Raw genomic sequence first — 12,112 nt, 5'->3', positions numbered from 1 at the left:
CGGGATGGCTGGGTCAAATGGTATTTCTAGTTCTAGATCCCTGAGGAATCGCTACACTGTCTTCCACAATGGCTGAACTTCCACTGTTGGTTGCAGTCCCACCAACAGTGTAAAAGTGTTCCTATTTCTCCACATCCTCTCCAGCACCTTTTTAATGATTACCATTCTAACCGGTGTGAGATGGTATCTCATTGTGGTTTTGATTTGCATTTCTCTGATGGCCAGTGATGATGAGCATTTTTTCACGTGTTTTTTGGTGCATAAATGTCTTCTTTTGAGAAGTGTCTGTTCATATCCTTCACCCACTTTTTGATGGGGTTGTTTGTTTTTTTCTTGTGAATTTGTTTGAGTTCATTTGAGATTCTGGATATTAGCCCTTTGTCAGATGAGTAGGTTGCAAAAATTTTCTCCCATTCTGTAGGTTGCCTGTTCACTCTGATGGTAGTTTCTTTTGCTGTGCAGAAGCTCTTTAGTTTAATTAGATCCCATTTGTCAATTTTGTCTTTTGTTGCCATTGCTTTTGGTGTTTTAGACATGAAGTCCTTGCCCATGCCTATGTCCTGAATGGTATTGCCAAGGTTTTCTTCTAGGGTTTTTATGGTTTTAGGTCTAACATGTAACAAACCTGCATGTTGTGCACATGTACTCTAAAACTTAAAGTATAATGATAATAAAATTTAAAAATAATTAAATAAATAAATGTTTCTCGGAATCCCCTTCCCTAGGTTTCGGAGTATAGTTAGCTAATGGTAAAATTTACCTGAGGTGTGAAAGGCAAAGTAAAAGCAGCAGCCTGTAAGGTTGGGAGGTTCTCACAGTGGAACCTGGTCATGAACATTTGAAGGGGTGCCTTTGGGTGATCTCCATATCTAAACTCCACTTAGATATGGAACCCAACTTGACTGCTAATTGTGCTGGCGCCTGTGGCCCCGGGTCAACCACTCAGTGCATGGCTGGAGGCCCATAGGAGAGGTAGTTACAAAGGGGCAAAAGATTTCCAGGACCTGGAAATTTCTGTAGATCTCTTTCTGAATCCCCGCTTACCGATTGCTCTTCAGTTGCAGATTTATCGAATTCTCGTACTTTCCTCTGAGGTCTTATTCATGCAGCAATATTATACAAGAACTGGTTAGTGAATCTTTCTCTGATTTGCTGATGTTCCCATTTCAATTTTCTTTCAAAATCTCCCTACATATGAATAAGGCCTAATTCATATAACAAATCTCTAATTCCCATTGTGATTAATGATTCCATTTTCTTGCCTAACATCTGACTGACACATTTTTTTTCCATTTTATTTTATTTTATTTTGTTTTGTATGTTTCATCTTTCCAGACCACCAAATGAAGGAAAAATGTATTTTTTTTTTTTTTTGGAAATAAGATGCTTTAATATAAATAGGGTAATTAAAAAAAAAAAGAATAATAGAAAGAAATTACTACTGAATTTGTTACTTATATTAGTTTGCTCAGGCCACCCTAACAAAATGTGGTATACATCTGACTGAATGAGTTAAGCAATGGAAAGGTATTTTCTAACAGTTTGGAGGCTAGAAGTTCAAGATCAAGGTGGCAGCATAGTTGATTTCTGGTGAATGTTCTCTTTCTGGGTAGCAAAAGGCAACCTTCTCACTTTGTTCTCATGTGGCCCTTCCTTCAGTGTGTGTGAGTGAGAAGAGAGGGAGTGAGCAAGCTCTTTACTGTCTCTTTCTGTAAGTAAACTAACCCTGTAGGATGAGGGCCCCACCCTTACGACCTCATGTAACATTCATTACTTCCTTTGAGGCCCCATCTCCAAATACAGTCACACTGGGGTTAGGATTTCAACATGAGAATTTTGGAGGGACATAAACATTTAGCCTGTAACATTACTTGAATGAATAAACCCAAATAATAAACCAAATGAGTGTATAAATATATCAACAAATAAGTAAAATAAAAAGACATGATCATTAATTTGAATGTTTCAGACCAGCTATTCCTAAGTGTGGACCTTAAGTAATTGTTGATCTGACTTCTTCAATAAATTAGAGATTTTTATTAAAATACAGATTCCCATTCATATTCAATCAAAACTTCTAGGGAGCTGACTAGAAATGTATTTTATGTCTAAGCTTTCCCGATGATTCCTTAGAAAGCTGTTTTATAAACAGCAGTTTAAAATAAAAAATAATATTCATTGATTATCTCTTCTCAGTCACATTACAGAAAAGAATTTAAGGCCAAATTTGGCCCTAATCTGGGAGTGTGATGGATGGTCAGCAGCACCGAACGTGGGCATAGAAAGTTATATTGACACCAGCTATGGCATATGTGGGGCATTCTTGTTACAAGTTAAAAGAAGGAGATGGATAAGATTAATTTCTGCAATATGTCTCTCTAATTAAAAATGATTTGTCCTTTAAGTTTACTTAAAAGTAAATAAAAAGTTTGAAATCTATTGTGAACATTTATAGCAAAAGCTAAACCAAATAGTCTACAAATGTCAAATGTACCTAAAGTTTTATTATACATAAGAGGGAAAAGGTCAAGAATATAATAAAGGTTAAATGACAATGACGGGAGATATTTTTTAAATAATACAAAAACTATAAAAATTAAATTTATTTAATATTTAGATTTTTTAATAGAAAACAGGAAGAAATGTAACTTTATGGCAAAGTCATAACTCCTAGATTTAATAAATATTGGCAAAATGCAGTTACACCTGTTTTAAAATTAATTTTTAAAAGTAAAATTACATTGGGTGGCATAATTTGTCTTAGAAAAGACAACTACAAAAGGGATTAAGGTTTAAAAGTACATGGAAGGTATTACAGAGAACATTAAACCATTGGTTTATCATAACTAAAGTTATGACATAACCAGGTGATCCATTAAAGGAGAAATCTGAATGCTCAGTGTGTACATACTGCTTTTAGAGGTGATAAAAAGGAAGACACGATATGGCTTCTGACTTAAAATATGTTCATGTTATGTTAGGCTAATCCAGCAGAAATAAACTAGATATAGGTAGTATGGTTAAGGCTGAGAGAAAATGATTTCACGAAAACAGTTAAAGTAGAACAAGAATCGAAGTGATTTTTAAAGAGTGGAATTTTACTGAAGCAAGTGACTCTTCAGCCAAACTAATCTTCCTATTTTTTATTAAAGTATTATAATTCTCTTTTATATGACTAGTGTTAAATATTAAGAAAGAACAATGTAAATAAATCTGATAAAGATACTTCAGGATTATCAGAATGAGGACCAGGTGTGGAAGCTAATATTCTGCCATTAAGACAGCAGCTTGGTCCAGTGGTTTACAATTTTTAAATTCATTGCTTTGTTCATTATTTACACATGTCCATTGGCAGCTTGCCAATCATAATATATGCATAAAGACAAAAGCCGTATAATTAGCTGTGGGTGACCTGTTGTGGCTGAAAATCTCTCCTCAATACATCAAAAATGCTTATTTTGAAGCAAATATTTTGGTAAAATTTTTGTTGGGATGAATATAGCTATCTCTATTAAACTTATCTCCACATAAAATGTACCCATGTATTCTTTCTAAAATTGTTACTTTGTTGTTATAAAGGCATTGGTTGACTTGGAGCCTGCACATTACTTTTTACTGAATGTTTGCTAATATATAGAAAAAAAATACTTGCTGTAGGCATCAAGATGGAGAATAATGGTGCTGAGTTCAGTAACTTACAGTCGACTATATTTTCCCATTTTATTTTATGTGCATTTTGAATTACATATGTACTATATTTTATAGCTGATTTTAGCACAAGCCCCAGATGTTCTTCACACATCTGTTTACGTACCTTTATATAAATGAACTTTAAAATGACACTGGCAACTCCGGGGACCGCACTAGTCTCAATACATGGGGATCATCTACGTATAAGTAGATGTCGAGTAACTAGTCATTTTTCATGTGTTCTTGCAATGCTGTTATTTACATACTCCTGATTTGTTATGCCTGACCATCTGGTTATGGATGAAATACTGCAGTTACTTTTTTTTATTTCTTTTGCCTTTGTTTAGAAGGGCTTTCTAAGTATTATCAATACCAAATGTTCTGTGATTATTTATGCTAATAACCTAAAATTTATTATATATTCCAGATTGTTGCAGAATACATTTCTAAATTTGCATACCATTAAATGTTTAAGTGACTTTGTAAAAGAGTAGAATTAAATATAATATTTTAGCTGTTTTTATAGATGTTACATGACACACATTAATTCTTAATAACTGTATGAAATTGTAGATCCACATCACCTCTTTTTTTACCAGTAAAGTTGCAGCCTGGTAGTTAAGTGCTTATGCAGACTAGTCAGAGTATTTTGAGATAAGAATGATTATTGAATTTATTGACTGTGAATTTGGTCAAGGTATACTGTATAAATATCTCTGCATTTCAATTTATCTGTAAAGTGGGCTAATCGTAGTTTCAATTCATATAGTTGTTGTGTGAGTAACATTAGATAATCCATTTAAAGAATTTAGCATACCATTAAGCATGTAATAAGTACTCTATTAAGGACTGTCATTTGGTATTAATATGATCAAATTGACATTAATTCACATATTATACATGAATTTGAAGAAGTTGACAATATCACTGCTTACTCTAACTATTTTGTGAATTTTAATATTGGAGATAAGCTATTAATACATATTTTCCATTTTTAAACAATGTTCATGGGTTCTGCACTCAGTAGCAATACAACCTCATTTGCATGTGAGGCCAAGAAATAACTGGAACATCTCGTAAGTTTGCATGATTTTAGAGTATTTTAAATTGAGGTGGTTCTCTATTAGGAAAAGTAGGAAGTTTGAGGTTTGGTCTGAGGGCAGAGAAATAAAAATGTGTTCCTCATTACATTGTATAGTGGCATTACATTTACATGACAAATCCCTATTTAAAATATTTGCTGGTGAGAAGTCTGAAGCTAAAAAGGCAGCATGGATGTGGAGAGGTCCTGAGGATATTGGGTTAGCCTGAGATATAGGCAATAAAGTGCTTGCCCGGAGAATTCCACAGCTTGAATAAAATTAGAAGTGACAGATAGAAAATTTCTAAACTGATGGAAGAAAAAGTTGTATCATTGTCAATGAAGAACTCCAATTCCCAATTCTCCATTTTAAGTTTAATGGTGGGTACTGGGTATACAGTGAAGGATTAGATGACCATCTCAATCAATGGGGAATTATCTGAGAGAAGGGGAAAACATTATTCTCCAAGGGCTCTGGTTTCTAAGGAGATTATTTAAGATTTTTTTTTTCATTTAAGTGGGAGATAATTGTTTTTCCTATGTCCTGGCTTTTTATATTATGTACAAACATTTGGAGACAAATAGGGAAGAGTTTGTGGTTGGCAAGAAAAATGGGTGGACTTTGAGGTACTCTCAGAGTCATAAGTTTGTTTTTTTAAAGACTCGCTTTGCAAGGTGAGTGTGGAATTTAAGTCCTCTTTCTTCCTGCAAGCTCTTTCCAAATAATTGAGTAGCAACTTTAATAATAGCACTGAAAGATTGCTTTCAATGAAAAATAATTAATATACTGAAGTGGCATATTTTGGCATGGCAATTTCTAAACTCCTTCGATATCTTTTAAATTTACAGATAGTTGCTTTATTTATGACAGGATAATTGATATATATTTAGCCAGTAAAAATGATCATACATTTTTCTATACAGGCATTATACAGAATTAATTCCTGCTTCTAAATAGTATGATTTTCAATAATTAAAATTTTTATTAACAAATTTTAATAGAGTCTAATTTAACATTATTCTGTTTAAATGTTATTGAAATTATTGGAAATGAAAAAATGGAAAAATAAAAAACCCATTCTTGAGAAATTTCATAATATAAACATTATGGATTTCTAAAATATATATTTTGAATTAAGCTTAGTTATGTTTTAAATTTACCTAGTTTATATTGGTGGTTTTCATTTATATATTTTTTCAATTTTGAGATAAAAAGATATCTTTGAGAGATTACTGTAAGTAATTGTAATTGGTTGCTGCTAATGAGGACTCTGGCAGGTTGAAAAGCAATGGGTGCCAGTGGGCTTTCTGGTGTTGTCTCTTCTCTGGCATTTGAAAGGAGAATTAAACCACTTTAGATGAGACTGTATTACAAAACCCGAGACAAGATGCTTTGGGCAAAGTGTTGAGAAGACAGGAAAAAGGAGACAACTTTCTGCTAATGAGGATCTGGAGGCTATTGCAACTCATTAGTAAAAATTAAAAGACACATGTGACAATATTTTTTACTTAAAACTAAACGTTTGAGTTATTCTGGTTGTAATTCTACTGCACAATGCTGTTTGCTCACTAGAGAGTATATGACATCAGGTGGGTTCTTCCTAACTTGTTTTCACAACACTGTTGCATTAATTTAGAATACAAATTACAATAAAAAGAAGACAAATACAATTAATTAAAATTAAAGTACAATTAACTGATTATTATCTATATTTGCTGATTTCCCTTTGGTGCTTAAGCCTTGCTATGTTTATTTCCAATGATAATATAATTTTAAAAAGTTTAAAAAGTTACCTGAAAAGGATGCTGTTAGTGGATTTCTTCTTGAAGAATAATAATCATTTCTGTTTACAAAAGGACAAAAGCGGTTGAAATCATAATTTGTCGGACAATACTAGACAATATCAGCCCTTTTGCTTCTTCTATCCTTAATATCTTGTTTGACCAACAGTGTTTAAAGTTTTCTATCTTTGAGTTTCTACTTCTCTCAAACCAATAGTAGACTTGTTTTCATTCTCCCTATATTCATAAACAGTTTTCCTTCTCTTTTTTATTTTATATTTTTAGGTCCTAAAGATTGTCTTGTTACAATGTTCCACAGTAGTGAGGCTCTTTTGCATTCATCTTTGCCTTTGTGTCATTGTGAAGGTCAAAATCTGTCAGTCTGTAGCCCATGTACTCTTAATAAGGCTGTCTTTCTTGTACTTCCTCACCCTCAGGCACAGCATATAATTCCTCATGAGTGTCTTCTGTCACAAAGAAATACTCGGACTCAAAAATACTTGAAATGAGGGGTTTGGTGGCTTAGTAGATAAAACCTTTGACCCTTTACCTCAGAGAACATGGCTTAAATTCAAACTTTCAATGTAAGTGAAAAGAGATTTATAGAGTAACTAATATCACCTGTTCAGAATGTTCTAGAGTAAGGCACAAAATATGTGTAACAAAAATCATCTCAAGACTAAATTTGCTCAAAACCCCACTCATCTCCAAAGTATAGGGCTTTGGAATTTTAAATTAGGATTGCTATTTAATTCTGAGTTATTTGTTATCAATTCTCCTTTTATAATTGAGTGTATTTGCTTTTGAGCTCTTGTTAAGTTCCTCAGCATCCCAGGAAACTATGAGATCCTTAACTAAAATCAAGGCTTCCCTCCATTTTGAAAACAAAACCAGCATTTCAATGACCAGTATTTGTCAATTATGTCATTCTTAGAACACTCTCCTTCATCCAAGATCAGGAGAAGGCATATGTTTCTCACAGGAACTAGATGTATGCCTACACATAATGTAAAAGTTGTCCTGTGAGAGAAGATCATCTAATTATTTTTTTTGTTTGTTTGGTGGTACCTGGGTTTTCTTAACTTCCTCTTAGGCTACGTAAGTATGAGATGAAAAATAATTATATTAAAGTACTATGCATAGTACAACTTATTCAGCAAAGTGTGAGAGAACCTATGTGTTAGCCTCTGAAGATTATGAAAATAATACAGCAAAGATGACATTTGCATATGCAGTCTGCAGTGGATTTTTGAAAATAGGTCAAACTTCTTTTTACGGGACAGTGATAATAAAGAAGCCTGGAGTAATATGGAAAGAGAGATTAAAATGTGCTTGTATCAGCAGCAAATATTAAACGTTTTTTTCCTTTGTGACTATATCAAATGCTATTATAGTAACATTATATGTTAACTATAAATAAAATAAATATATTCTATTACAGAATAATGGGTATAAAATTTTGTGTGACATATAATTCTGTAAGTAATTGTGAAAATATCAAGGTTCTATATAACTTAAAGTCACAATGAGATTTTAAAAAATATTGTCTGGAAATGTATTACATAAATCCTTCTATTTCAGTATCAAAAGATGTAAGGCATAACCATAGAGATGGGAAATGTTTTTTGCTTACCTTTTTAAGGAGATAATATTATATTTATTAGAAAGTTATATGTAGTTAGAAACTGAAAATGCAGTGAATGGGGTAAATAAAGAAATTATAAATAGCTGTGAATGGACAATTTGGCAAGCAACTAATGATTTTAGTGGTCAATAAATTAATAATATTGAAAAAATATGTTTCAATTCGTAAGAACAGATTATTTGAAAAACTCATTCAGGTTAATTGAAAGTTATATAACACAGACCATTTCAAATCTTCCCCAAATAACAATTCTTATATTCAGTTCTATATCAGGCTAACTAAAGTACCTCTTTTATTGTGTTTCACTTTGTTGTGCTTTGCAGATAGTACATTTTTTTACAAATTGAGGATTTGCGTAAACCATGCATGAAGTAAGTCTATTGGCACCATTTTTCCAGTAACATGTCCTCACTTAGTGCCTTTGTGTCATGTTTTGGTAATTCTCACAATCTTTCAAACTTTTCATTATTATTATATCTGTTACAGCGATCTTTGATCAGTGATCTTAAATGTTACTATCGCAATTGCTCTGGGAAGCCATCAACCTGACCCATATAAGATGGTGAACTTATTCAATAAATGTTGTGTGTATTCTGACTGCTCCACTGTTGGCCATTCACCCATCTCTCTTGCTCTCATCAGTCCTCCCTATTCCCTGAGACACAGCAATGTTGAAATTAGACCAATGAATATCACTACAATTGCCTCAAAGTGTTCAAGTGAAATGAAGAGTTGCACATCTCCCAATTTAAATCAAAGCTATAAATAATTAAGCTTAGTACGGAAGGCATGTCAAAAGCCAAGATGAACTGAAAATTAGGTCTCTTGCATCAAACAGACAAGTTGTAAATACAAAGGAAAATTTATTGAAGGAAATTAAAAGTACTACTCAGTGAAAACATGAATGATATGAAAGTATCAAATATTAAACAAAAACATTTAGTTTAATCTCATTGTGGCTTTAAGCTATGTAGAACCTTTATACAAAACAGATTTTTATTCATGTGGAGAAAATTTTACTGGTCTGAATAGAAGATCAAACCAACTACAACGTTCCCTTAAGCCAAGTCAAGTCCAGAGCAAGTCCCTAACTCTCTTCAATTCAGTGAAGGCTGAGAGGTGAGAATATTGCAGAAGAATGGTTAGAAGCTAACAGAAGTTGGTCCATGAGGTTTAAGGAAAGAAACCTCCATTACATAAAAGTGCAAGGTGAAGGAGCGAGTGCTGGTGTAGATTCTTCAACAAATTATTGAGAAGGTCGAGCTGAGATTACTATTGAAGCTCTTTCCACTAAACAACAGATTTTCAATGGAGATTAAACAGCTTAATATTGGAAGTAGATGCCATCTAGAGCTTTCATAGTTAAAGAGGAAAAGTCAATGACTGGCTTCAAAGCTACAAAGAACAGGTTGATTCTCTTATTAGAGCTAATGAAGCTTGTCATATTAAGTTAAAGCTAAATGCTCAATTGTGAAAATCTTAGGGTCCTTAAGAATTTATGATAAATCTACTCGCCTATGGGACAACACAGCCTGGATGACAGCACATCTGTTACATAATGGTTTACTGAATGTTAAGCCTACTTTTTAGATCCAATTTTCAGAAAAGCAAAGGTTCCTTTCAAAATATTACTGCTCACTGAGAATGCACATGATCACACAAGAACTCTGGTGGAGATGTACAGAGAGATTAATATTGTCTTTACATATCTAAGGGAAGAAGCTGGGGCAAAAAATAATATAGAGAGTTTATAAAGGCCAAGGTTGAGGACAGTTACCTGGACATACTTTCAGGTTGCCTTGGAGAGTGCTCCATTTGTCTTTCCTTACAACCAGGCTTTTAAAGGCAAAAGAGGCCAGGCATGGCGAATCATGCCTGTAATCTCAGCACTTTGGAAGATCAGTGTGAGGGGCTTACTTGAGCCCAGATGTTTGAGACCAGCCTGGGTGTGATGAGACTCCATCTCTACAAAATTTTAAAAATTAGCTGGGTGTGGAGGTGCATGCCTGTAGTCCAAACTATTTGGGAGGCTGAGGCAGGAAGTTCATTTGAAACCAGGAGTCTGAGGCTATAGTGAGCCACGTTCACGCCACTGCACTCCAGACTGGGAAACAAGGCAAAACTCTGTCCCCCAAACAATAAATAAATAAAATATAACTAAAGGTAAAAGAAGAAATACAGAGTAGGCTGATATAAATTTGTCAGGGATTCTCATTGGTTTACAGAAATAACATTGATTCATGATTGGCCATACATTGTTGAGCTGTAAAGTGTGGGTTACAGTATCTGGCATGTGGCATTCTTAGCTTAATTTGTAGCTACTTCGAGCATTAACAAGCAATTTCAAGAGATAAGCAGTTTCAATATGGGAAGTAGGACATGGTTGCTGTCTGATTTTAATGCCTCTTTGGGCCTTAAAATGTAAAAGTCAAACATTCCTCAGATAAAAAGTATTTATACATTTTTTCATTCTCATTTTTATGCCTTCTAATATTCTGCAGCCCATGGCTCAAGGAGTAATTTCAACTTTCAAGTTCTGTTATTTAACAAATACATTTTTTTAAGGATGTAGCTGCCATAGATAGATTCCTCTGATGGGAAATTAAATTGAAAACCTTCTGGAACAGATTGACCATTCTAGATGACATTAAGGACATTCATGATTCATGGGAGGAGGTCAAAATATCAACGTAAACAAGAATTTGAAAGAAGTTGATTTCACCTCTCATGGATGACCTTGAGAGGTTCAAGATTTCAGTAGAAGAGGTAACGAAGATGTGGTGGAAATAGCAAAAGAGCTAGAATTAGAAGTGAAATGTGAATATGTGACTGAATTGCTTCAATCTCCTAATAAAGTTTTAATGGATGAGGAATTGCTTTTTGTGGATGACCAAAGAAAGTGGTTGCTTGAGATGGATATACTCCTGGTGAAGATGCTAGAAACATTGTTGAAATGACAACACAAGATTTAGAATATAACATAAACTTAGTTGATAAGAGAGCAGTAGGGTTTGAGAGGATTGACCCCAATCTCAGAATATGGGTAAAATGCCATTAAACAGCATCACATGCTACAGAGAAATCTTTCATGAAAGAAAGAGTCAATTGAAGCAACAAATTTCATTGTTGTCGTATTGTCAGAAATTGCAACAGACACCCCAGCCTTCAGCAAATATCACCTTGATCAGTCAGCAACTGTCAACATAGAGGCAAGACCCTCCACCACCAAAAAGATTATGACTTGGTGAAGGCGAAGATGAACATTAGCGTTTTTGGCAATGAAGTATTTTTAATTAAAGTATGTACATTGTTTTTGTAGACATAATGCTATTGCAAACTTAATAGACTACAATGTAATGTCAACCTAACATATATGCATTGGAAAACCAAAAAATTTGTGTGATTTTCTTTATTACTATGTTAGTTGTATTGTGGTAGTCTGGAACCCAACCTGCAATACCTCTGAGATATGCCTGTTAGGGTTTTCCAAAGAAATGGAATCAATAATAAAGATATATATACACACACACACACATATATATACACACACACACACACGTGTATACATAGTATTATAGCCTATTAAGATATATAATATATATTATGTATTCTATTCTATAATATAATTTAATTTACATACCCCATAACATTATGATATCATTTGTATATATACTTATGTATAGTTGCACACATATAATTTATTATAAAGAGATGGATTACCCACATAATTCCTTAGTCTAAGAAATCCCCAGATATGCAGTCAGCAAATGGGAGCCCCAAGAGAATCAGTGGTGCAATTCCAGTCTGAATACAAAGACCTGAGGACAAGAGTGGATGGTGTAAGTTCCACTTAAGGGCAGAACACTGCTTTCCCAGATTAGAGAGTCAGGTAGGAAGAGTTCTCTCTTACCCTT

The 12,112-nt window shown here is 33.6% G+C and overlaps 1 long non-coding RNA gene across 2 annotated transcripts in view; it reads right to left on the bottom strand.

Annotated features, from left to right (window-relative positions):
• Positions 1-12,112, bottom strand: part of LOC129532428 (uncharacterized) — a 67,169-nt gene that overhangs the window by 32,514 nt on the left and 22,543 nt on the right. For both annotated transcript variants that reach the window (XR_008678158.2, XR_008678157.2), the window contains exon 2: positions 6,566-6,615. This is a non-coding gene — a long non-coding RNA (uncharacterized lncRNA). The remainder of the gene's footprint in view (positions 1-6,565; positions 6,616-12,112) is intronic.

Source organism: Gorilla gorilla, chromosome 2 (assembly GCF_029281585.2).
Source record: "Gorilla gorilla gorilla isolate KB3781 chromosome 2, NHGRI_mGorGor1-v2.1_pri, whole genome shotgun sequence".
NCBI lineage: Eukaryota > Metazoa > Chordata > Mammalia > Primates > Hominidae > Gorilla > Gorilla gorilla.
Note: the sequence above shows the minus strand (reverse complement) of the source record. Positions and strands in the feature narration are given on the sequence as shown.